The following is a 25,116-nucleotide window of genomic DNA, read 5'->3' as shown; positions in this document are numbered from 1 at the left end:
AGTGGACATCATAGTTCACCTGTGTTCAAGCGAAGTAGTGAAGAAGAGTTGAGTTGGAACTGTGGCCTTATCACATGGTTTCATATGATAGCATTTTGGGAAACATATAAGATATAGGCCATATTGATGCTCATTAGCATCTTTGAAGAAATATATTTATCCTCCCAGAGTAATGCAAATATGAAGGATCTAAACATTTATTATTGGAATGCTTTTTGCTTTTGACTCTGAGGTGTGTGTAACAAAAATTAAAACCTCTGTGTACCTGGATGTCAAGTTCTGCACCTTAATGATTTTAAAAACTTCTTCAGCTCTGGAAGGGTCCTTACCCTGTTTCATAGCGTCTCTTTCTAAGGTAGAGATTGGAGGATGGTGAGATTTTATATATTATTTTGTTTTTTTTTGTATCATAAAACATATGTAAAATCATATCAGCATAATTATGCTAATTAAAGTATGCTAAATTCAATTAGAATAATTATTCTCATTTAAGTTTTCAAATAGAAAAAAATTAAATCTATCATTCAGAATAAACATTTGTAGATTTCCATAATTTGAATTTCAGTTTAGAAAATAGTAAGATTGTCAAATATATTATCTTAAATTTAGAGCTATAATATAAGTGATTGTTCAGTTTTCTATTCCTGGAACTTCTCCCAAAGAGTTAAAATTACTTTCTTACAGAGATTTATCCCCATTTCTACACACCATTTCACTGACAGGCTACCCCTGACACTCTATTAGAGTAAAAGGATAATAAATAAGGTGGTATAGACAAGAAATCCCACAACATAATGACCTGAAGAACAGTCTTTTTTTTTTTTTTTTTTTTTTAAACTGTCATGTAACATTCTAAGAGGAATTCCATCTTAGTGGTATCTTTGTCCCCTGCTTTCAGTTACAGAGGCCCATGTTCCTTCTGTGATGTGTCACATGGCCTTCATCTCTGTGTCTGATGCGGGTTCACTTCACATCCAGATGTGAGCTGGTGAGAGGAGGAGAGAGCAGAGGGGAGGCACGCCATGGTCCTAAGCCAAGGCTTGGGAATGGCAGGTGTTACTTCTTCTCACATTCTGTTAGAGAAAACTTAGTTAAGTAACTAGCTGCAGAAGTGAGAGGGAAGGAGGGCCTGGGGCATTTGGAGAAATGGATTTGATATGCACTGTTTCACCAAATGCCAGCCTGTTAAGAAAAAAAATATGTAGTCACAGTGTAGATGTGTTTGTGTGGTATACTTTGAAACTTTTTGTCTTAGTTTATTAGGGCTGCAATGCCACAAACTGTCTTACCCATAGAAATGTATTGTCCCATAGTTTTGGAGGCTGTAAGTCCAAGGTCAAGGTGATACTGTATAAAGGCGATGAGAGAGAATTTGTTCCATGCCTCTCCAGTGATGAGTTGCTGGTAATCCTTGGTGTTTCTTGGCTTACAGAAGCTTCACCCAGATCTCTGCCTTCATCTCATTCTCTCAGTGTGTATATCTGTGTCCAAATTACCTCTGTAAGGATATAGTTCATGTTGGATTAGGGGATCCACCCTACTTTGCTATAGTCTTATTCTTACTTATTACATCTACCCTGATTCGATTGCCAAGTAAAGTCACATTTTGAGGCCCCAGGGATTAGGACTTTAGCACATGAATTTTTTTTTTCATTTATAAACACATAGAGATTTTTTATTGCCATTGTTCATTTTTTATGGATATCTCTTGTCTCCCCCTTATGCAGAGTTGTACATATTGTAGCACATGAATTTTTGGAGGACATAATTCAGTCAATATCTCATTTTAATGGAGGAAATAATTCTGTAGAAAATTACTATAATTAGAAAAATTTACTAAAACTGTGAATTTTATTTATCACATTTGGATAGATTTTAACTCCCTAATCATTTATACTAAATGTTTCTTATTATTACAAGTTCAACCTTTCTTTCCTCCCACCACCTTTGTATTGAACCCAAGGATTGTCTTCCTCTAAGCTACATCCCCAGCCCTTTTTATTTTATTTTTTTTATTTTGACACAGGGTCTTGTTAAATGGTTGAGCCTGACCTTGAACTTTCTATCCTTCTGCTTCAGCCTTCTGGGATTATAGTTGTGTACCACCATGCCTGGCTTGTTACATGCTATTTCTAAATTGTGTAGAATGAATAGATAATAGACACAAGAAAGAGAACTGTTCATATGCTCTCAGTCTTTTCTCTTGTACAGTAAAGATGTATGTTAATGTGATTTTAGAAATATTTCCTGATTGGTTGATGGGATTACAGATTTGCATTGGATACATCCCAAATGTTTGTGGGGGTTGGGCAGGGAGGGGAAGAGTAGGAGACAATTTTATAAAATTCTCCAGTAATTGTACTTTTTATTCTTTGGATCTGTCTACATAAAGAGGGGATTGGATGCAAGTTTATTAATGCTCTCTGTAGTTCTTTGTCCATGTTTAATGGTAACTTATCTAATTGAGACACATGGAAACCATCTTCCAGGTTTTCTGTGGTTTTTGGGCAGTCGTTCATGGCTTACTCACTGTCTGTCCTGTTTCCTCTTTAATCACTTCTTTTTTTTTTCCCGTCTTGTGAAAGTGATTATGATGAGATCTTGGAGGGGAAAATGTGTTACAGTATATTAGGTAGGGATGGGCACAGTGATTGTATTACTAGTGTGACTCATCAAAGAAAACGCTTTGGGAATCAGCCATGCTGATGGCTGAAGAAGACAAAATCCAGTCAGCATTGTAATTGGTGAAAGCCAGGTTTTCCTCTGCACTGGGTCGTGTAGAGTATTTTCCCCCAAAGTACACATCCCCATATTTTATTTTATTTTTTTTAATTCTTTTTTTGATGTTGATGAACCTTTAGTTTATTCATTTATTTATATGTGGTACTAAAAATTGAACTCAGTGCCTCTCACATGGTATGCAAATGCTCTACCACTAAGCCACAACCCCAGCCCATACATCCCATATTTTTAAATGAAGGAATATATTATACTCTTAGAAATATATTGTATATTTATTTGAAAAACTTACCTATAAACTATGCCTTGTCACAAGAGCTAATGGCATGGCTAACATAAACAAGATACTGTTCTGTAGTTTACATGGTATATTTTTATTGCTTTTAAACTCTGTTTTTAAGCAAACAGACTGCTGTTGGCATTTTGAGACTAGAAAGTGGCAAGTGTTACTTTCCAAGGGAAAATTGCTGTGAGGAAAGTTTGATTCTCTCTGTACCTCAAAATGAGTATATTGGGTGGTCTTAGCTGAGGAACACTTCAGTCATTTTATGGGGGGTGAGTGCAGAGGCAATAAAATCACTTCTACTTTTTCCACTGACCATTATATTGTGTGTGTTGAATGTATGCTATTCCTGTAGTAATAGAAGTGAATTTTGGTTTAATTATCATTATTGTTTGGATATGAGTTATTCCCTAAAAATTCCTATGAATGCAGGACTATTCAGAGGTAAATGATTGGATTATGAGAGCTATGACCTCATCAGGCCATCCTAGTTCAAGTGGACTGACTGGATAGGTGGGGTCTGGTTGGAGGAGGCAGGTCCCTGAGGATATGCCCTGGAAGGAATGTTCTTCCTGTGGCCCCTTCCCCATCCCCACCTACCCCTGCTTCCTGATCCTGCCCAGAGCTGACCTTACCTCTGCTGGACCCTTCCTCCTTGATGTGTTGCCTCACCTTAGGCCCAGAGCAATGGAGTCAATCATCTGTGGACTGAGACCTCTGAATGAAACTGTGGGCCCCCCAAAAAACTTTTTTTCCTCTAAGTTGTTCTTGTCAGATGTTTTGGTCACAGTGACAAAAATGCTAATGAAAACAATTATTTAAAATTGAGTTAAATTAACTATAGCCCATGAATGTATGTTTCTCACACTGAGTCTTTATGCTTAAACATTAAAAAAAATCAAAATAGATTTAAATAAGGGTGTGTGAAAGCTTTAAGTTTGTTTCAATAAGTGATACCTTTACATGGTTCACATTTACAAAAGGGTATACAGTAATGTCACTGTGGTTTCAGGTTTGCTGAGAATACTTTGAGAATTATAATATTGGTCCCAAATTTAATTAAAGATTATCACAAATGGATATCATTACTAAAGGATACTTAAGCCCACAAGCTAATGTGCAGGGACACTGGGCTCTTACTACTTGTCATAGAATGGTTATGGTCCTCAGGATGTTTCAGTGAAAGAATTTGTGATCAGGTTCTCATACCACTGCATAAATAAGGGAAACTGACTACTTGAGAGACTTAGAAAAAAAGAACCCAATAGGGAGGTGGCCAGTGCCTCCTTAAGGGATTCTTCTTCCTGCCAAAGAGGGTGTAAACCACCTGAGAAATTAATGTCTAGAATAATTAGCAAAGAACAAAAGACAAAGAGCCAGAAAGGATAGTTTTAAAGACGGACCCCTGACAGGTCCAGTCTATACAGGAGCTGGAGCTAGACAGTTAGAAAATGGTTCCCATGGTTTATTTAAGGGGATACATCAAAGGCAGGGATAAAGTTTCAAGGGTAGGAGTCTTGCTTCTTGATGTCTTGCAGTCAATAGGTTGATTGGCATCTTGGTGTAGGCCACACCCATCTTAGAAGGGCTATGTGGTTACAGCAGGTCATCCCATCTCTGCTGCTGTGTGGGACCTGGGGCAGAGCTTGAATAGGACTCACAGTGTCTCTGGGCAGTCAACCAGAGGAAATGTCCATTGGAAGTTTCCAGACACCAGATTTCCCTATTCAGTTAGGCTGCTTTGCAAGACAGTCCACACATAGCCCAAGGATGGCTCGCCACAGAACTCCACCCCCAAAGGCTGTCAGATCATCTTAAATTTTTTTTTTCAGTTGCAGTTGGACACAATACCTTTATTTTATTTTATTTTATTTTTTATGTGGTGCTGAGGATCAATCCAGCATCTCGCACATGTTAGGTGAGTGCTCTACCGTGGAGCCACAACCCCAGCCTCCCCCGCCCACCGTCAGATCATCTTTTGTAAAGTTGTTAAGGATGCAGTTTGGTCTTATTTTTGTATCTTACTATCTGCTGTCTTGTATTGAGAGTTTAAATGTGGGTTAGTGAGAAAAGATTAAGAAAATGATGAAGTGAAATCTCGTCGTCCATTCTTGTGGTCCTCTAAATTCTGTGCTTCTGTCCCTTGTACATTTGAGCACAGGACGCTTGGGTACTGAATCCATATTCTCATAGCATGTCATAAAGTCACCTGCATTGAGTTGAACAGGAGTGGCATGATCTTGGCTTTTATTTTGGCAGTCATTTCGTGCAACTACTTTATGAAAACCACATTTACTGTTTTTTTATTCTTTCTGGAAACATGAAAGCAGGAAATGTCACTGAGATTCTTTTAAAGTGTATGTTTTAATGGTAGTGATTGTAATCTAATTGCTAGCATGATTTTTAAAAAAGTGAATAATAATAATCTTAAATCAACCTTTCATGAAAGCTTAGTTGTTATTGATTAAAATGATTTCTCTTCTTGAAACCACACTCAAAACTTTGTATTATAAAGAAAATCAAATTGAATTCATAAAGTAGGATTTTTTAAAAAAGCCACAAGGCAGGACCTGATTACTGACTTGAAGTGTACGTTAAGGATTTATTGGTGTTAGTTTAAAAGGCTTGTATGTTATTTTGTAAAATGCTGTCTTTATATGGGTTAAGAGCCTACCTTAATTCCTGAAGTTGTCTGGGTTAATTGAAAGATCTTGAGATACAAACTTATTTATGGTTGATATTAAGACTTCAGAACTACTCCACATTATACAGATGAACCAAACTTAAATTAATAGTTATAATATGCAACTGTAAACATTTTTGCATTGGTCAGAGCCATTTTGAAGATAGTGGCAGTAATTATTTAAAGAAGGATTAAGTTTGGTTAGTTTTAATAATAGGAGCTTTGCATTTGCTTTGAGAGTCTCATGTGGGTGTGTATATATTTATGTCTTTTCATTGTTATAATTCAAAATGGTTTATATCTTAGGCCTATGATAAATTCTGACTGTGCACACATTGAACATTATTAGAGATGTGTCTAAGACCCATGTATAAGGATATTCATTGTGGCAATATTGTAAATAATCAAAATTAAATGACCTGTGCTCAAATTGTAAATGTTTGAAATAAGGCATATGCAAACATTGGATTACTTATTATGTAGTCATTAAAATCATGCTTTTTTGGTAAATATTTAAAGACTTGGGAAATTGATTACTATAAATACAAAAATGAGGACAAAAAGCATATAAATATCTTGACATTATTTTTTTTATAATATATATATTTTTAGTTGTAGATGGACATGATATCTTTATTTTTATTTATTTATTTTTATGTGATGCTGAGGATTGAACCCAGGGCCCCATGCATGTGAGGCAGGCGCTCTACCACTGAGCTACAACCCCAGCCCTTGACATTAAATTTTGTTATAATGCCAGAATGCTAACACTGGTGTCTCAATGATGAGATTATGGTTGGTTTTTATTTTCCTTTGTATTTTCCTACAATTAACCTCTATTACTTTTATAAACAGGATTAACAACTATTACCTTATGCAGAAAAGTAGATAATAATGGCTAAAATAGCTTGAGTTTGCCCAGGGATTCATAAATTGTTTCCAGTTTATAGAGCTTTTCATGTTGAAAGAAGACCAAGAAGTGGACTTCCCCTCAAGTACTAAAGTTCCATCTGTATCACCTACAACAGTTAAAAAACAGAATTAATCTCAGATGTACACAAAAAACAGATTTTTTGGGAGGGTACTGGGGATGAACTCAGGGGCTCTAGACCTCCAAACCACATCCTCAGCCCTATTTTGTATTTTGTGTAGAGATAGGGTCTCACTGAGTTGCTTGGCGCCTCCTTTTTCTTTGTTTTGCTGAGGCTGGCTTTGAACTCACCATCCTCCTGCCTCAGCCTTCCGAACCACTGAGATTACAGGCATGTGTCACCACACCCAGGTCAAAAATAGATTTCTTAAGGCAGTGCCAATTTTTAGGATTCTTCCTTACTTTCCTCCATCCATTTGCCCTAAACAGTTTGAAGATGGTTTTTATGTCACACCATACCTGCTTTTCTTCAGATGAAGGATGCTCAATTTTTAATTTTTTATATGACTTATTGAACCTCTCACCAATTTGTTCACTTTCAGTAGCAAGATCAGTGTCCCATTTTAAATATGGCAACAGTATTTGGGCACAATAGTTTGGACACAATTGTACTGACCAGTACAATTATAGTAAACCTGGAAAATCCACACTATGGATGTGATGTCAAACTCCCTAAAGATTATATGAGTTTCTGGCATTGTTGAATTGGTTACAGACATGAAGAATTTATATTCCTTGACATTCTTCACCAACTGAAGGTGAAAGGTTGGTGCCAGTGTTATTGCTAGGTACATGACATAAAATGAAGATATTTTCTGATTTCACACTGGCAGATAGAGGCCTCCATAGGTATAGCTCACATGCTGTCTCTCTCAGGGCTCTTGACCTACATTTAGCTTGGAGACTAAATGGTAGTTGTGGTGATTGAGATATGAAAGTTGGAAAGCATCAGTCTTGAAGAGTTTACCTGGTTTGACTGGCTTGACAGAACTCCTGTATGATTTTCTTTCTTCATTCTGGACTGCACGGGTTACCTGGGGAAAACAACTCGGCCACTGTGACAGTTCAAAACGTCATGGGATTGGTTTCATGCCTTTAGTCTGACCCAGGTGGCACTTAGTAAAGAATATAAGACTTGCTGATTTAAAGTGGGTTCACAGAAGAATCAATACTTTTTAAAGATGGATTGACATTGTCTGTTTATTCTCAACAATGATGTTATCATCTAATAGCATTTGATTTATTTTTTTCAAGGTTAGACTGCTAGTTGGTGGAATCTGAGACTTGAACAGTGCTTTTTGACTTTGTGCTTGACTGTTGTTGATAAAAGATGATCAGTGTTTTTCTTTAAATCGGTAATTATCTGCCCTCATTTGTAGGCTGTGCTTCTAAAGTGAAAGAAGTTCTGCCTGAAGCTGTAAGTTTTGCGAAGTATGGTTCTGAATTAGGGTCATGGTGGTGTATTTTGTGGACTGTCTAAAGGCTGGAGGCAAATTAATTCAGTTATGTTTGTCAGCTTTGCATCAATGTGACCAGAATTCCTCACAAGAACAACTTAAGGAAGAAAGATTTATTTTTACTCCTGGCTTCAGAGGTCCCAATTCATCGTCTGCTGACTCCATTGAAGAAACATCATGGCAGAAATATACAGTGAAAGAAGCCTTCTCAGCTCATGGCAGCTTCCAAGCAGAGAGATCAAGGGGATAGCCCAAGGCCACACCTCCAGTGACCATGCCACCAGCCATGCCTACAGTTACCACCCAGTAGTCCATTCAAATTATTAAATTAATCATTGCCTAAAATCCCACCCTGAACCTTGCTGCACTGGGTGCCATGCTTCCAACACATGAACTTAAGTGAACATTCCAAATCCAAACCAGAACAACAGTAAAATAAGTGGTATGTTTTTTTTTTTTTTTTTAGTCTTTTATATTTTGTTTAAACAGCCAGATTTCAAGATAAGGTTGGTCAGTCTGATTCATTCCTCTGATATTTTTCTTTTGTTTGTTCTATGTCGGAGACTTACAGTAATGACTGTTGTCATTCCATGAATTGGTTCTTTCTTCAAATTACAGAGTTTGGTTTTACAAATGATCTTTGCTTGATGTGCTTAATATGTTTTCATTTTGTGTGTGTGTGTGTGTGTGTGTAGATAGATAAAATATATTGTTTTAGAATCTGTTCTTTGGCTAGTTCAATGCTCTTACCTGGCTTTGGTCTCTAAGTAGCATTTTTTAGTTTATGTACTTAGTGGTCTATGTGGTTTCTGATTGCACTTCCTGCAAGAAGGCAGAGAGGAGCAAACCTTGCTTTTCGAAGACCTGATTCTGTTTTAAGTCTTCCGGCCTCAGCTGATGGTGGGCATCAGAGCCAGCAGTGAACCCTCTGTAGACAGTGGACTAAACCTGTGTGTGGTAGTCTCTAGAAACTCAATTGAGCCAAACTTGTCTGTAGCTCAGTTAAGTTGTATCTTTAAAAGACTATTGCTCTTTAGATAAATTTTAAGACATTTTTCTTAAACCTGTCATTTAAAATATTTATGTAGCAGCAATACCACAGCACATTTTAAAGCATTAACTATGCTGTGCTTGATGAGCCTCTGAATATGACATGTATTATGTAAGAATAATATTCTTATTCAAGGCATGCTTCTTTTTGCAAGTCAATTGCTAGCATTATTCAAAGAATAATGGGGTCTTGGTTATTAATATCGTAGGTGGGAAAAGCAAGTACTGTCTTTGTTTTCAAAAAAGGTTTTCTCATGGGCTTTTATCTTACATGTCAGAATTTCCTCCTCCTCCTTGGCAATTGACATTAATATTGTTTTTGTCAATATTTTATTTTTTTGTGGAAAGTTTTTAGCCGGCCAACATGCAGAGAGGTCAGTACAGCATATAAACATATTCTGTTTTTCTTAATAATGGTTAAGGGGAACACTTTGTTACTTTATGCTTCTCTAAGTAACTCGATCCTTGAATTAAATTATTAAATATCCTGAATGTTATTTTATCATTTTTTTTTTTAATGTTTAGCAGTTGTGGCTTTTCCCAAACTGTTTTTTTTTTCCATTTTTTTAAAAAATCTTTGAATAATGCTAGCTCTCAGGCAGGAGCTTATGTTGCAGACATGAGGCAGAATTTCTTCTTCCTCTAGGAAACCTCAGTTTTGCTCTTAAAGTCTTTCAACAGATCATTGAGGTCCACCCACACTATTAGGATAATCTACTTAAAGTCAATGTAATGACAATGTTTACCACATATTCAACAAACCCTCATAATAACACCTGGTTAGAATTTGAATAAATAACTGGGTATCCGCCAAGTCAAAACACCATATTAAATGAATCATTTATGTGACTAAAATATCGTGAAGGTTGCAACTGCTGAGATCTGAGGAAGCACATGACAAAGGTTGAAATTACTCAAAATTGGAAACTTTTCAGACCCTGAGGACCTGAAACTCAGATATCTGAGCAGAAGACATTACTCAGCCAGAGCTCATCATCTGGGCTCACAAGAGGGACCCAGAGAACTAAGACCCGAATCTTTACAGAAGATATACTTGCTGCCTGTTCCTGGTGGCTCCATGGAAAACACGACGAAGTTCATTCAGTGTTAGAAAAACTGTACACTGGGTTCTGTCGCTGGTCACAGCAGAAAATGTTGGTGTTCTGATGAAGAAGATTTGCCGGGGTAACAGAAGAACCATGCACAGACAGGAGACCCTCAGGAATCAAACAGAAAGGAGAAAACCACTTGTTCTTCCTCCAGTTTTGAAATCTCCATCTAGTGTCCTTATTGGCAGAGCCATCTGGAAAAGCAGGAATGTAGGCTCACAAAATATAAAAGGTTGGGTTTAGCACTGAGAGGCAATAACTGAATAACAGATACATCCCGCCCCTTTGGCTATTCAGCGTCCATAACACCACTCCACACACACACACACAAAATGTGAACCTCAATATACCACAAAAATTCTTCATTTCTTCTTAACAAAATAAAACAATTCTGAATATAAAAAAAAATTATTTCTTAAAAAAAAATAAAAATAATAAATAAATAAATAAATAAATAAATAAATTTAATCGGTAAAAAAAAAAAAATTATTTCTTTCGATTTAAATTTCTTCCTGAAAAGAGCAATCGTTTGGCATTTTAAGTGATAGAAAAATAAATTTCATTACCTTCCTTTCTTTCTTTCTCTCTTTCTGAAATCAAAGTGGTCTATAAATAAGTATGTCTTTCCTTTATTTGCATTGACTACTTTTAGGACTTTGGTCACCCCAGTCATTCATATTTCTGCTTCTTAGTGTCAAAGTAATGATAGGTGGGGAATGAGGAAAATTTAGACTATAGACAGAATATCGAGCTTCTGGCTTTCCTCCTTGGGTTTCTTTCTTCACCATCAGTTACTTTTTTGACTGCAGAAAAAAAATGAAGAAAAGCTTCATTCTCATTGCCTATTTACTCTGGAGTTACTGGGAAATCTTCATCCCCTCCACCATTCGGCCAGCGCATTGGTTTCATTAATGAGGTTCTTGGCATAAAAGTTAGCTAGCAGAGATCGAAATAAAACACACAGACCTTTTTCTATGACTAGGTCCTAGACGGCTCCCCTCTCTGGCTCCAACCTCGAACCACCCGTAGGGCAGCAAGGATTACTCAGGGCTAGCAGGAGAGAGAGCGAGCGAGCACGCCAGGGAGTAGCCTTTTATTGGGGAACAAGAAATTCAGGGGAGAATTCCATCCAATGAAGGTTGAGGGGGGGGCCGCACTCCAAGGTCAGGGTCAGTGATTGGGCCCCCGGGGTCATTGGTCAGTCACACCCCCACAGGGACGGGTTCTCTCATCAGGAGAGGGCCGGGAAAGTTCCGACACAGCCAGAACGCCTCAGACCCAAACCGGGAGTCGCCCAGTCACGTGTGAGAATGGCTCCCCACAATCCCCTGTGAATTAGAAAAGTTAAAATAGAACTCTTTCCTGTTTGCCCCCTTCCCACCAAAGATTTTGCAGACAGTGGTTCAAATTCATGTGTAAGTCAGTAGGAGGCACTGTTTTGAGAAGTGTCTTCCCCAGATCTGCAGGTTTGGCAAGCCCTAGCTTTTTTTTTTTTTTTTTTTTGGTATATTGAGAGGGAGGTATGAGCAAAATTGAGGAAATGTTATATTTTTTAGTACTTAATGGGAACATGGATATGTGTGTCTTCTCATTTGAGTGTCACTTCACTTTGTTATCCTTTTCATCTGTTAACAGTATGACGAAGTTCCCTCATCATCTGTGAATCCAAAAACTCTTCTGCTTTTTCTACATTCCTTAGGATATTAAATAAGAGGTAATTTTAGCTTTCAAAGAGCTTCAGTCTGAAGCTCTGCTAAGGAGGGGTTAGACTGAATTGATTTCTTGCAGATTTCACAGAGGTACCAAGGACACCATTCATGAGACATTCACTCTCTCTCCCCTGAGCCAGCCCCTGTGCCAGGAATAGGACTGTAGAGTGGATACTGGGGGTAAAATGGAGGGAAGCTCTACCACTGAGCTACATCCATAGCCCTTTTGATTTTATTGCAAAACAGGGTCTCACTAAGTTGCCTAGGCTTGCCTAGAATTTATGATCCTTCTTCCTCAGCCTCTGGGGTAGGTGGGATTATAGGCATGGGTCACGAAGCCTGGCTAAGGTTAACTTTTAATGATGTTTTGAAACATGGCTTTCAACTATTATGATACCTTCATTATATTTTGGACAGTAGAATCACCAAGTTCAGAATTATGGCAACAAAATAAATAATTACCATCATTTAGCTAAGTCCTGAACTTTTTGTGATATGTAGCTTTTAAAAATGTATTTTCCAGGAAAACAGTTGAAAATTTTGGCTTTGCGTTTTCCTTCTGGCTGTGTCTTATGGAACTTCAACTAAAACTTCTGAGAAATGGATATAAATGATTCAAATTTGTCAAGTAATAGAAATTTTGGTTCTATCTGTATAAAATTAAAGAATCCTTTAAAGAATCATTGGCTATCAATTCGGCATACTCTAGTATTAGCATAAAACCACCAGTATAATGTTGTACAAATAAAAAGAAGAGAAGGCCAAGAATATTTGAGATCCAGTATCATATGCAGAATAAATATAGCCAATTCTCGATTTTTCATGGGTGGATTGTTCTAGATGAATTGTTAACTGGAATTCATGTCCTCTTTCCTATTTCTCCATTTCCATCATTGACCATTTTTTTTTAAGCAAGGATAAACTCCAAAGCAGTGTACTTAACCCCGGAGTACAGGTTTATCTGAGAAACTTTTAACTTTTAATTTCTGAATTAGAGATTCTGATTTCATTGTTCTGGAAGTAAGGTCTAGGCATTAATATTTTTTCAGAAGCTTACCAGGTGATTTTAATATGTAGCAAAGGTTAGTAATAACTACTACAGAATGTGAATAAGTATAAAGAGAAATTGTATGTTCATGTTGATTTCCAGTACTGATAAAAGTGGAAGAATTAAGTAGTTATGTATATGTAATTGTAATTTATTTATTTATTTTCTGTTGTTTGTGTCTGTCATTTACTCAAAGATTTCACTTTCTGTTCAGTTTCATTCTCTTAGAACCAAGTGTTCCATGGCATGATTTCCCAGAAGATATATTGTGGAACTTTAATTCTGCACTATGGTAAAAGATATCATATGAACAAGTACCATGAATAGAAAAGTTTTGAGAAATACTGCTGTACATTTACAAAAGTTCTTTACTGAAAAACTGCTTGAAACCTTCAATGTGCTACTTATTAGAAGTTTATGGATTTGTTATAGGAATATATAACATATAGCACTTACCAGTATTATTTGATGATGTGATTTCCCCCTTTAATCAGGACTCCAGTCTACAGATTCAAATAGTGAATCTTTTGGAAATTCCTTTATTTCACCAAGATCTGCTTTTGATATACTTACACATCAAAGACTCTTAATCCATTATGTCCTAAGCTTTCATTTCTATTAATATTTCAAGTAGTAGTTCATTAAATAGTTTGGAAATTTACACACACACACACACACAGACATACACAAACATATATGTGTATATATATATCTCTTTATATAAATATGTATTAATCACGTGTATTTCAGATACTTTAATTATTCATCTTTTAACTTTATCTAAATAAAAACCTCTAAAATCATAATAATTCTTTTTTTTTTTAAATTTTTTATTGTTGGCTGTTCAAAACATTACATAGTTCTTGATATATCATATTTCACAATTTGATTCAAGTGGGTTATGAGCTCCCATTTTTACCCCATATACAGATTGTAGAATCACATCAGTTACACATCCATTGATTTACATATTGCCATACTAGTGTCTGTTGTATTCTGCTGCCTTTCCTATCCTCTGCTATCCCCCCTCCCCTCCCCTCCCCTCTTCTCTCTCTGCTCCCTCTACTGACATTCGTTTGTCCCCCTTATATTATTTTTCCCCTTCCCCTCACTTCCTCTTGTATGTACTTTTGTATAACCCTGAGGGTCTCCTTCCATTTCCATGCATTTTCCCTTCTCTCTCCCTTTCCCTCCCACCTCACATCCCTGTTTAATGTTAATCTTCTTCTCATGCTCTTCGACCCTACTCTGTTCTTAGTTACTCTCCTTATATCAAAGAAGACATTTGGCATTTGTTTTTTAGGGATTGGCTAGCTTCACTTAGCATAATCTGCTCTAATGCCATCCATTTCCCTGCAAATTCTATGATTTTGTCATTTTTTAATGCAGAGTAATACTCCATTGTGTATAAATGCCACATTTTTTTTATCCATTCATCCATTGAAGGGCATCTAGGTTGGTTCCACAGTCTAGCTATTGGGAATTGTGCTGCTATGAACATCGATGTAGCAGTGTCCCTGTAGCATGCTCTTTTTAGGTCTTTAGGGAATAGACCGAGAAGGGGAATAGCTGGGTCAACTGGTGGCTCCATTCCCAGCTTTCCAAGAAATCTCCATACTGCTTTCCAAATTGGCTGCACCAATCTGCAGTCCCACCAGCAATGTACAAGTGTACCCTTTTCCCCACATCCTCGCCAGCACTTGTTGTTGTTTGACTTCATAATGGCTGCCAATCTAACTGGAGTGAGATGGTATCTTAGGGTGGTTTTGATTTGCATTTCTCTGACTGCTAGAGATGGTGAGCATTTTTTCATGTACTTGTTGATTGATTGTATGTCCTCCTCTGAGAAGTGTCTGTTCAGGTCCTTGGCCCATTTGTTGATTGGGTTGTTTGTTCTCTTATTGTCTAATTTTTTGAGTTCTTTGTATACTCTGGATATTAGGGCTCTATCTGAAGTGTGAGGAGTAAAGATTTGTTCCCAGGATGTAGGCTCTCTATTTACCTCTCTTATTGTATCTTTTGCTGAGAAAAAACTTTTTAGTTTAAGTAAGTCCCACTTGTTGATTCTAGTTATTAACTTTTGTGCTATGGGTGTCCTATTGAGGAATTTGGAGCCCGACCCCACAGTATGTAGATCGTAGCCAACTTTTTCTTCTATCAGACGGCGTGTCTCTGATTTGATATCAAGCTCCTTGATCCATTTTGAATTCACTTTTGTGCATGGCGAGAGAAAGGGATTCAGTTTCATTTTGTTGCATATGGATTTCCAGTTTTCCCAGCACCATTTGTTGAAGATGCTATCCTTCCTCCATTGCATGCTTTTAGCCCCTTTATCAAATATCAGGTAGTTGTAGTTTTGTGGATTGGTTTCTGTGTCCTCTATTCTGTACCATTGGTCCACCCGCCTGTTTTGGTACCAGTACCATGCTGTTTTTGTTACTATTGCTCTGTAGTATAGTTTGAAGTCTGGTATCGCTATACCGCCTGATTCACACTTCCTGCTTAGCGTTGTTTTTGCTATTCTGGGTCTTTTGTTTTTCCATATGAATTTCATGATTGCTTTCTCTATTTCTACAAGAAATGCCGTTGGGATTTTGATTGGCATTGCATTAAACCTATAGAGAACTTTTGGTAATATCGCCATTTTGATGATGTTAGTTCTGCCTATCCATGAACAGGGTATATTTTTCCATCTTCTAAGATCTTCTTCTATTTCTCTCTTTAGGGTTCTGTAGTTTTCATTGTATAAGTCTTTCACCTCTTTTGTTAGGTTGATTCCCAAGTATTTTATTTTTTTTGAAGATATTGTGAATGGAGTGGTTGTCCTCATTTCCATTTCAGAGGATTTGTCGCTGATATACAGGAATGCCTTTGATTTATGCGTGTTGATTTTATATCCTGCCACTTTGCTGAATTCATTTATTAGCTCTAATAGTTTCTTTGTAGACCCTTTTGGGTCTGCTAGGTATAGAATCATGTCATCTGCAAATAGTGATAATTTAAGTTCTTCTTTTCCTATTTTGATGCCTTTAATTTCTTTCATCTGTCTAATTGCTCTGGCCAGTGTTTCGAGAACTATGTTGAACAGAAGTGGTGAGAGAGGGCATCCCTGTCTTGTTCCAGATTTTAGAGGGAATGCCTTCAGTTTTTCTCCATTCAGAATGATGCTAGCCTGAGGCTTAGCATAGATTGCTTTTACAATATTGAGGTATGTTCCTGTTATCCCTAGTTTTTCTAGAGTTTTGAACATAAAGGGATGCTGTACTTTGTCAAATGCTTTTTCCGCATCTATCGAGATGATCACATGATTCTTATTTTTAAGTCTATTGATGTGGTGAATAACATTTATTGATTTCCGTATATTGAACCAGCCTTGCATCCCAGGGATGAATCCTACTTGATCATGGTGCACAATTTTTTTGATAAGTTTTTGTATCCGAGTGGCCAGAATTTTATTGAGGATTTTTGCATCTAGGTTCATTAGAGATATTGGTCTGTAGTTTTCTTTCTTTGAAGTGTCTTTGTCTGGTTTAGGTATCAGGGTGATGTTGGCCTCGTAGAATGAATTTGGAAGTTCTCCCTCTTTTTCTATTTCCCTAAGTAGCTTGAAAAGTATTGGTATTAGTTCCTCTTTAAAGGTTTTGTAAAACTCTGCTGTATACCCATCCGGTCCTGGGCTTTTCTTAGTTGGTAGTCTTTTGATGGTTTCTTCTATTTCCTCAATTGATATTGGTCTGTTTAGGTTGTCTATATCCTCCTGACTCAATCTGGGCAGATCATATGACTTAAGAAATTTATCTATGCCTTCACTATCTTCTAATTTATTGGAGTATAAGGATTCAAAATAATTTTTGATTATCTTCTGTATTTCTGAAGTGTCTGTTGTGATATTGCCTCTTTCATCCCGTATGTTAGTAATTTGAGTTCTCTCTCTTCTTCTCTTCGCTAGCATGGCTAAGGGTCTGTCGATTTTGTTTATTTTTTCAAAGAACCAACTTTTAGTTTTGTCAATTTTTTCAATTGTTTCTTTTGTTTCGATTTCATTAATTTCAGCTCTGATTTTAATTATTTCTTGCCTTCTACTTCTTTTGCTGTTGTTTTGCTCTTCTTTTTCTAGGATTTTGAGATGAAGTATGAGATCATTTATTTGTTGGTTTTTTCTTTTTTTAAGGAATGAACTCCAAGCAATGAATTTTCCTCTTAGAACTGCTTTCAATGTGTCCCATAGATTCCGATATGTTGTGTCTGTGTTTTCATTAATCTCTAAGAATTTTTTAATTTCTTCCTTGATGTCTTCTATAACCCATTGATCGTTCAGTAACCTATTGTTCATTCTCCAAGGGATGTATTCTTTTCCCTTCCTTCTTTTATCATTGATTTTCAGTTCCATTCCATTATGATCAGATAGGATGCATGGTATTATCTCTACTCCTTTATATTGTCTAAGAGTTTCCCTGTGACATAATATATGATCTATTTTTGAGAAGGATCCATGTGCTGCTGAGAAAAAAAGTGTAACTGCTTGATGTTGGGTGGTATATTCTATATATGTCAATTAAGTCTAGGTTATTAATTGTGTTATTGAGTTCTATAGTTTCCTTATTCAACTTTTGTTTGGAAGATCTGTCCAGTGGTGATAGAGGTGTGTTGAAGTCTCCCATGATTATTGTATGGTGGTCTATTAGACTCTTGAACTTGAGAAGAGTTTGTTTGATGAACATAGCTGCACCATTGTTTGGGGCATATATATTTATGATTGTTATGTCTTGTTGGTGTATGGTTCCCTTGAGCAGTATGTAGTGTCCCTCTTTATCCCTTTTGATTAACTTTGGCTTGAAATCTATTTTATTTGATATGAGTATGGATACTCCTGCTTGTTTCCGAAGTCCATATGAGTGATATGATTTTTCCCAACCTTTCACCTTCAGCCTATGTATGTCTTTTCCTATCAAATGCGTCTCCTGTAGGCAGCATATTGTTGGGTCTTGTTTTGTGATCCATTCTACTAGCCTGTGTCTCTTGATTGGTGAGTTTAAGCCATTAACATTTAGGGTTATTATTGAGATATGGGTTGTTCTTCCAGCCATATTTGTTTATTTATGTTAGTAAACATGGTTTGTTTTCCTCTTTGATTATTTTCCCCCCTTTAGTGTCCTACCTCCCACTGTTGGTTTTCATTGTTATTTTCCATTTCCTCTTCCTGTAATGTTTTGCCAAGGATGTTTTGAAGAGATGGTTTTCTAGCTGCAAATTCTTTTAACTTTTGTTTATCGTGGAAGGTTTTAATTTCATCTTCCATCCTGAAGCTTAATTTCGCTGGAAACACAATTCTTGGTTGGAACCCATTTTCTTTCAGTGTTTGAAATATGTTATTCCAGGATCTTCTAGCTTTCAGAGTCTGTGTTGAAAGATCAGCTGTTATCCTGATTGGCTTACCCCTAAATGTGATCTGCTTCCTTTCTCTTGTAGCTTTTAAAATTCTCTCCTTATTCTGTATGTTGGGCATCTTCATTATAATGTGTTTAGGTGTGGGTCTCTTATGATTTTGCACATTCGGCGTCCTGTAGGCTTCTAGGATTTGGGGTTCTGTCTCATTCTTCAAGTCTGGGAAGTTTTCTCGTATTATTTCATTGAATAGATTGCTCATTCCTTTGGTTTGAAACTCTGTCCCTTCCTGTATCCCAATGACTCTTAAATTTGGTCTCTTGATGTTATCCCATATTTCTTGGATGTTCTGCTCATGGTTTCTTAACAGTCTTGCTGAGCTGTCTATGTTCTTTTCAAGTTGAAATACTTTATCTTCATTGTCTGATGTTCTGTCTTCTAAGTGTTCTACTCTGCTGGTAGTATTCTCAATTGAGTTTTTAAGTTGGCTTATTGCTTCCTGCATTTCTAGGATTTCTGTTTGTTTGTTTTTTATAACCTCTATTTCCCTGTATAGTTGATCTTTTGCTTCTTGGATTTGTTTATGTAATTCATTGTTGAAGTGATCTTTCATTGTCTGATTTTGCTGTCTGATGTCTTCCTTGAGACTCCAGATCATCTGAAGCATGTATATCCTGAATTCTTTATCTGACATTCCATCTGCTGCAGCTAGTACCTCTTCTAACGTTGAGTTGACCTGCAATGCTTGTGGTCCTTTCTTTCCTTGTCTCTTCATACTGTTCGCGTTCCTTTCTACTTGGTGAAACTGTTGTGCTATTGAATTTTCCCCCTATATATTTATATTGGTCTTGTATAGTTGCAAAGTCTCCCTCGCAGGCGAGGGCGGTGGCTCTGTCCCTCTGCGGGCCGCTAGGCTTGTTCTGTCGGTGGTCACAGTTCTGTCTACTTTGCAGGCGCAGGTAGCGGCACTGCCCCTCTGCAGGCCTCTGGGGCTGTACTGCCAGTGGGTCGCAGGTGCGCCTACCTTGCAGGCGCGGGGGGGGGGGGGCGGCTCTACCCTTCCTCAGGCCACTGGGACTGTTCTGTCTCTCGGTTGCAGGTCTGGCCTCTTCTGATGGTGGTCACAGTTCCGTCTACCTTGCAGGCGCTGGGGGGGCGGGGGCGGCTCTGCCTCTCAGCAGGCCGCTGCTCCTCTTCTGCCGGTGGGTCGCAGGCCCGCCTACCTTGCAGGAGTGATTGGAAGCTATGCCACTCCGCGGGCCACTGGGCCTTTTCTGTCAGTGGTCACAGTTCCGCCTACCTGACAGGCGCGGGGGGTGGGGGGCGGCTCTGCCCCTCAGCAGGCCGCTGGGCCTGTTCTGTGGGTGGTCACAGTTCCCTCTACCTTGCCAGCACAGGGGGAGGGGGCGGCTCTGCCTCTCAGCAGGCCGCTGCTCCTCTTCTGCCGGTGGGTCGCAGGCCCGCCTACCTTGCAGGAGTGATTGGAAGCTCTGTCCCGCCGCGGGCCCCTGGGCCTTTTCTGTCCGTGGTCACAGTTCCACCTACCTGGCAGGCGCGGGGGGTGGGGGGCGGCTCTGCCCCTCAGCAGGCCACTGGGCCTGCTCTGTGCGTGGTCACAGTTCCCTCTACTTTGCCGGCGCAGGGGGAGGGGGCGGCTCAGCCTCTCAGCAGGCCGCTGCTCCTCTTCTGCCGGTGGGTAGCAGGCCCGCCTACCTTGCAGGAGTGATTGGAAGCTCTGTCCCGCCGCGGGCCACTGGGCCTTTTCTGACGGTGGTCACCTGGCAGGCGCGGGGGGTGGGGGGTGGCTCTGCCCCTCAGCAGGCCGCTGGGCCTGCTCTGTGCGTGGTCACAGTTCCCTCTACCTTGCCGGTGCAGGGCGAGGGGGCGGCTCTGCCTCTCAGCAGGTCGCTGCTCCTCTTATGCAGGTGGGTCGCAGGCCCGCCTACCTTGCAGGAGTGATTGGAAGCTCTGTCCCGCCGCGGGCCACTGGGCCTTTTCTGTCGGTGGTCACCTGGCAGGCGCGGGGGGTGGGGGGTGGCTCTGCCCCTCAGCAGGTCGCTGGGCCTGCTCTGTGCGTGGTCACAGTTCCCTCTACCTTTCCGGTGCAAGGGGAGGGGGCGGCTCTGCCTCTCAGCAGGTCGCTGCTCCTCTTCTGCCGGTGGGTCGCAGGCCCGCCTACCTTGCAGGAGTGATTGGAAGCTCTGTCCCGCCGCGGGCCACTGGGCCTTTTCTGTCCGTGGTCACAGTTCCACCTACCTGGCAGGCGCGGGGCATAATAATTATTTCAAAGTTACTGTTTGTCATTGCACATCTGGGATCATGGGACAAAATGGATTAAGAAGATCCCCAGTGAACTTTTTGATAGGGGTAAAGGTATAAATCATTTTCAGAGTACCATTCTTTCTTAAAACACAATGGTCATCATTTTATATCCAAGCTCAGAATAACTTGGTCATCTTTCCATTGCCTCACAGGTAAAGCTAGATGTCCACTAGTGGCATTGGACATTCATAGGGAGTCTGGTTCCTTCCTATTTATCTAACTTTGTCTCCCACTGCTCCTTAGCCCAGGATTCCTTGCATCATACACTGATATCCACAAAACATGATCATCCTTGATTCTAATGGCTATAGATGAAAATAATCTCCCCAACTAAAAAGTCTTTTTTTTTCCATCCTAATCTCTGGTCTTCTTTAATAATTGTATAACTCAAAAGTCCACCATTCTTTGTAGCATTCTCAGCTGGCCCAGTCCATTTTGACAGTCCCCCCCACCACACTTGTGCCTACCTCCCATAAATCACACTTCCCTTTCTGTATCAATTTGTTTGGATTTTGTTTAAAAGTCAGTTTTCTGTTGGGCATGATGGCATGCCCCTGGGTTCAATCCCAGGAGCAAAAGAAAAAAAAAGTAGTTAATTTTCTTATGTTGTTCTGATCTTCTAAGTTGTGTTAATAGTCCACCTAGTTTCTGAAGTCTTAAAGTGAGGATTTGAATATTTTGGCACTTAATACCTTGTTGTTTGTGTATGGCTTGGGCTGAGGAATTTTGTAGAACCCTGATATCTTGGGACCAAATGGGTCCTTAGGGATTCCCTGGTTCAGAGTACAAACAAGGGAAACCAGACCTAGAGAATTTAAGTGATTTGTCCAGGTCATAATATGAATATCCAGTTGTTAACACTGGGGAAGAAGCCCAATTCATTCCTCTGTTTACTGCACTGACAATTTACATCTTAAAAAAAATTCATGTACTTTTTTAAGGAGAAAAAAACTCTTTATGTTTGTCTTTTTTCCTTTTGTACCAGGAATTGAGCCTAGGGACACTTAACCACTGAGTCACATCCCCAGCCCTTTTTATATTTTATTTTGAGAAAGGGTCTTGCCAAGTTACTTAGGGCTTTACTAAATTGCTGAAGCCGGCTTTGAACTTGTGATCCTCCTGCTTCAGCCTCCCTAATTGCTGGGATTACAAGCGTGCACCATGGTACCTGGCTGTCTTTTTTGTTAATGGTAAATTAAATAGTAAATGTTTACATAGTAAATTAAATATTACTTTAAGTATTAAGAGTGCTGTCTGTATTTCCTTCTAAAACATACCCACAATGATGCTATGGGGGTTCATAAGGAGCTGTTGTCTGAGATGGGATCTGGAAAGTTGGTTTTTAAAACTTGGATGTTCTAGCAGTGAGTACTACTTTCATTCCCCTATATATATTATCTCTTCCCTTCTCTCTGCCAGTTTATGCCATGCCTTCATTGTAAGTTAATCAATGAAAGAGACAAGAAAGCAATATCAGTACTATAAAGAAAGCTGATCTGGGAACTTCGAGCTCTGGCCTCAAGTCCCAATACAGTCACCAGCTGCAAAACCTTGGGCAAGTCATTTGGCAGCCAAGCAGCGTCTGCTCTCTTACTGACAGTGGGGTAATTCCTCATAGAATTGGTGTTAATGTCCATCACAGTAACACACTTAAACATACTTTATAAACAATAAAGCATGGAACAGGGATGAGAAAGGATGTAATTAGCCAGAGCAGCCCCTTGCATGTCTACTTGTGCATCTTCAGGTAGAGGCTGCAGGGCTTTTACTGTTGTAGAATGCGGCTCCAACTCCATAGCTACTTGGAGAAACACAGTTTTATAATATTTTTGGCAGCTTGTCTCAGTTTAGTGTTGAGCGGTTTTATGTTTTATTTGGACATACTTTTTTTCTTGATTCTTGTATGGGGGAAAGATTTCATTCATTGGTCTGTTTTTATTTAAAAATGTTTATATATTTTGCATTTTAGAGTAAAAATGTTTTCTTCCTTCCTTCCTACCTTCCAGTCTTTTTCCTTCTCTTCTCCTCTCCTCCCCTCATTTCTTTGTTAGTGTTGATAATTTCCCATGTGACAGGTTAGTTTGTCACTATTAGAAATATTATTAATCCTTGGTTTTGAAATCATTAGGAGCTGGTAGATAGATTAAGGCAGAATGGGGTTTGCTACCAGTAAAGAATCAGGGAAAACTGAACTTTGATTTGTGGCTGCAAAAATATTTCCATATTTCTTGGAAGAATGGAATAAAAAGAAAATCCAAACAACTTCTTGTTTCAGGAGCTGTCTCTATGACTTAAGGAACATTTTGCATCTCTGCTACAAAAAATTGCCATTTTGATTCTGATGTGCATTGTCCTTTCCTACACATACATTGCTTTCGGCTTGTGGCTTCATGCCTCTTTGCTCTGAGGTGATCAAAGTCCTTCAAAGGCAACTCATTACTTCCCCTTCTGTGGCCCATTGGTCTACTGGTACCAGGAGTGGGAGCCACACATCATTATTGTTTTGTGAGCTTTTATTGAGAATTGAATGAGGGACACTGTGTTAGACCTCTGCAAGAACACAATAATAGTAATTCTGTCAGCTGCTGATGGTGAGTGGAGGTACTTTGCTGGAGGTTAATCTAGGTATCATTGGTGTAACTGAGGAATTAGTACAGGCCTGATGGTCTGAAGGTGAAGGGTGACTAAATGCTGTGGTGACACGGGGAAGCCACCAACAGTACAGCAAAGTGAAGAAGGTCTTTGGGGAGGTATTCAAATAGGAAGAAACAAGGGTAGATACCAGGACACTAAAATGAAGGATCTTGATAGGATGTAGTGGAATAAAGAGGAACAACACAAAAGAATTAGGATAACTTAAAGGTTCTAATATGAAAATGATACATTGGTAACATCTAGTGGGAGAGCTGTTTAGGAGGGAAAAATAAATATAATTTTAACTAATATATTGACTTTGAAGTTGCAATAGAGATGTTTAGAGGAACTCAGAGACAGCTTGGCTGAAATTGTGACTTATTAGGAATTAACTTGCATTTCAGAAATAAGTGATTTATGTAGACTTGTAAGTAAGAATTTTTCTTGTTTGTTTCTTTAGTGTTACAGAAAATAACAAATGAGCTTTATGATAAGTAATTATGGAATGAAAATAAGCCATTTGAAAAATTTGCTAAAAAATGTCAGATGGGAAATGTGGGACTATGTGTATTCTTTTTGAAATGTGGGTCTGAATTGGAAGAACTCATGCTATACTTAAAGGAAGAAAGCCTCATTTATTTGACTCTTGCCTTCGTTCCTTTCTTCCTGTCTTAGGCTCCTTCCCCTCAACTCCTATCCCCTCTTTTTGGTCTGGGTGCCTCTGAGAAGTAGACCAATGTGTCACTGCAAATATGCGTCAGTATGTGGGTCACCCAGAGTTCATAGACTTGAAAGTTCTCTTATTCCAATGAGCCCATGTATCCCTTCAGTTGCTTCTGGGTTATGTGCCACTGGGAAATGAGTAAGGGGGCCCAGAGACTATTTGTACCAGTAGGGTCACAGTAAGTGTGCAGGGTGGGGAGAAAGCAGAGAGGGGTAATCCTAGGGTTAGCTGTCTTTTCTCATTTTCTGGTTTGCTATTCTTCAAGGGAGGGGCAGAGCCATATGGTCTCTAAGGCCGTGAAATTTTTTTCCTGTCCCTTTCTTTTCTTCCCCCTTTCCTCCCTCCTGCCCTCCCTCCCTCTCTTCTTCCTCTTCTTTAGGTTGACAGATAGATTGAATAGATTTATTGTACACAGCATGATGTTTTGATGTATGTGTACATTATGAAATGGCTAAATCAAGCTAATTAACATGTATTACCTCATCCTTTTTTAAAAAAAAATTGTGGCAAACATTTAAAATCTATTCTGTTAGCAATTTGCAAGTTTACAATACATTCTTATTAACTATAGTAACCATGAGGTACAATAGATCTTAACTTATTCCTACTGTCTAAATTAAATGATATTCTATTGTTTTCATGTATGTAAGTAAGATACATATCCAAGTGTTCTCAATAAATCAAAACAGTCTTAGTTGTCATTCAGAGTGTCTTTGCTTCATGTGAGATCTTTGTCCCATTGTATATTTGCCCAGGCTATTACTTTCCTAAACTCCTTAATGAAGTAGGGCAACAGAAAGATCTTCAGTGATAAGCCTACCATTGAAACCAATGGAGGTTAATCTTCTTGAACAACATGTGACACTGAGGAACAGGGTTAGGTATACCAAGGAGTTCATGTTGGCCCTGAGCTTCATAGGTAGCTCTTGTTAACCAAAACTTGGACATCAATAGTTATTTTTCTTTAAGCACATGGTGATATTGTTTTGTATTTCCTTTGCCAGTGGAAGCAGTGTTCCATAACTTAAGCAGTGTGGCGTAG

The 25,116-nt window shown here is 38.8% G+C and overlaps 1 protein-coding gene and 1 non-coding gene across 4 annotated transcripts in view; one reads left to right on the top strand and one right to left on the bottom strand.

Moving 5' to 3' along the window:
• The window catches only part of Bicc1 (BicC family RNA binding protein 1), a 296,259-nt gene that overhangs the window by 109,047 nt on the left and 162,096 nt on the right, over positions 1-25,116 (top strand). The window lies entirely within an intron of this gene.
• On the bottom strand, positions 6,361-6,428 carry Trnav-cac (transfer RNA valine (anticodon CAC)). Its single transcript has one exon. It is a non-coding gene; the product is annotated as a tRNA-Val (tRNA).

This window comes from Marmota monax, unplaced genomic scaffold, assembly GCF_021218885.2.
Source record: "Marmota monax isolate L192 unplaced genomic scaffold, Marmota_monax_Labrador192_F-V1.1 WCK01_AAM20220418_F8-fsc00019, whole genome shotgun sequence".
Lineage (NCBI taxonomy): Eukaryota > Metazoa > Chordata > Mammalia > Rodentia > Sciuridae > Marmota > Marmota monax.
This window is presented reverse-complemented; position numbering and strand designations above follow the sequence as displayed.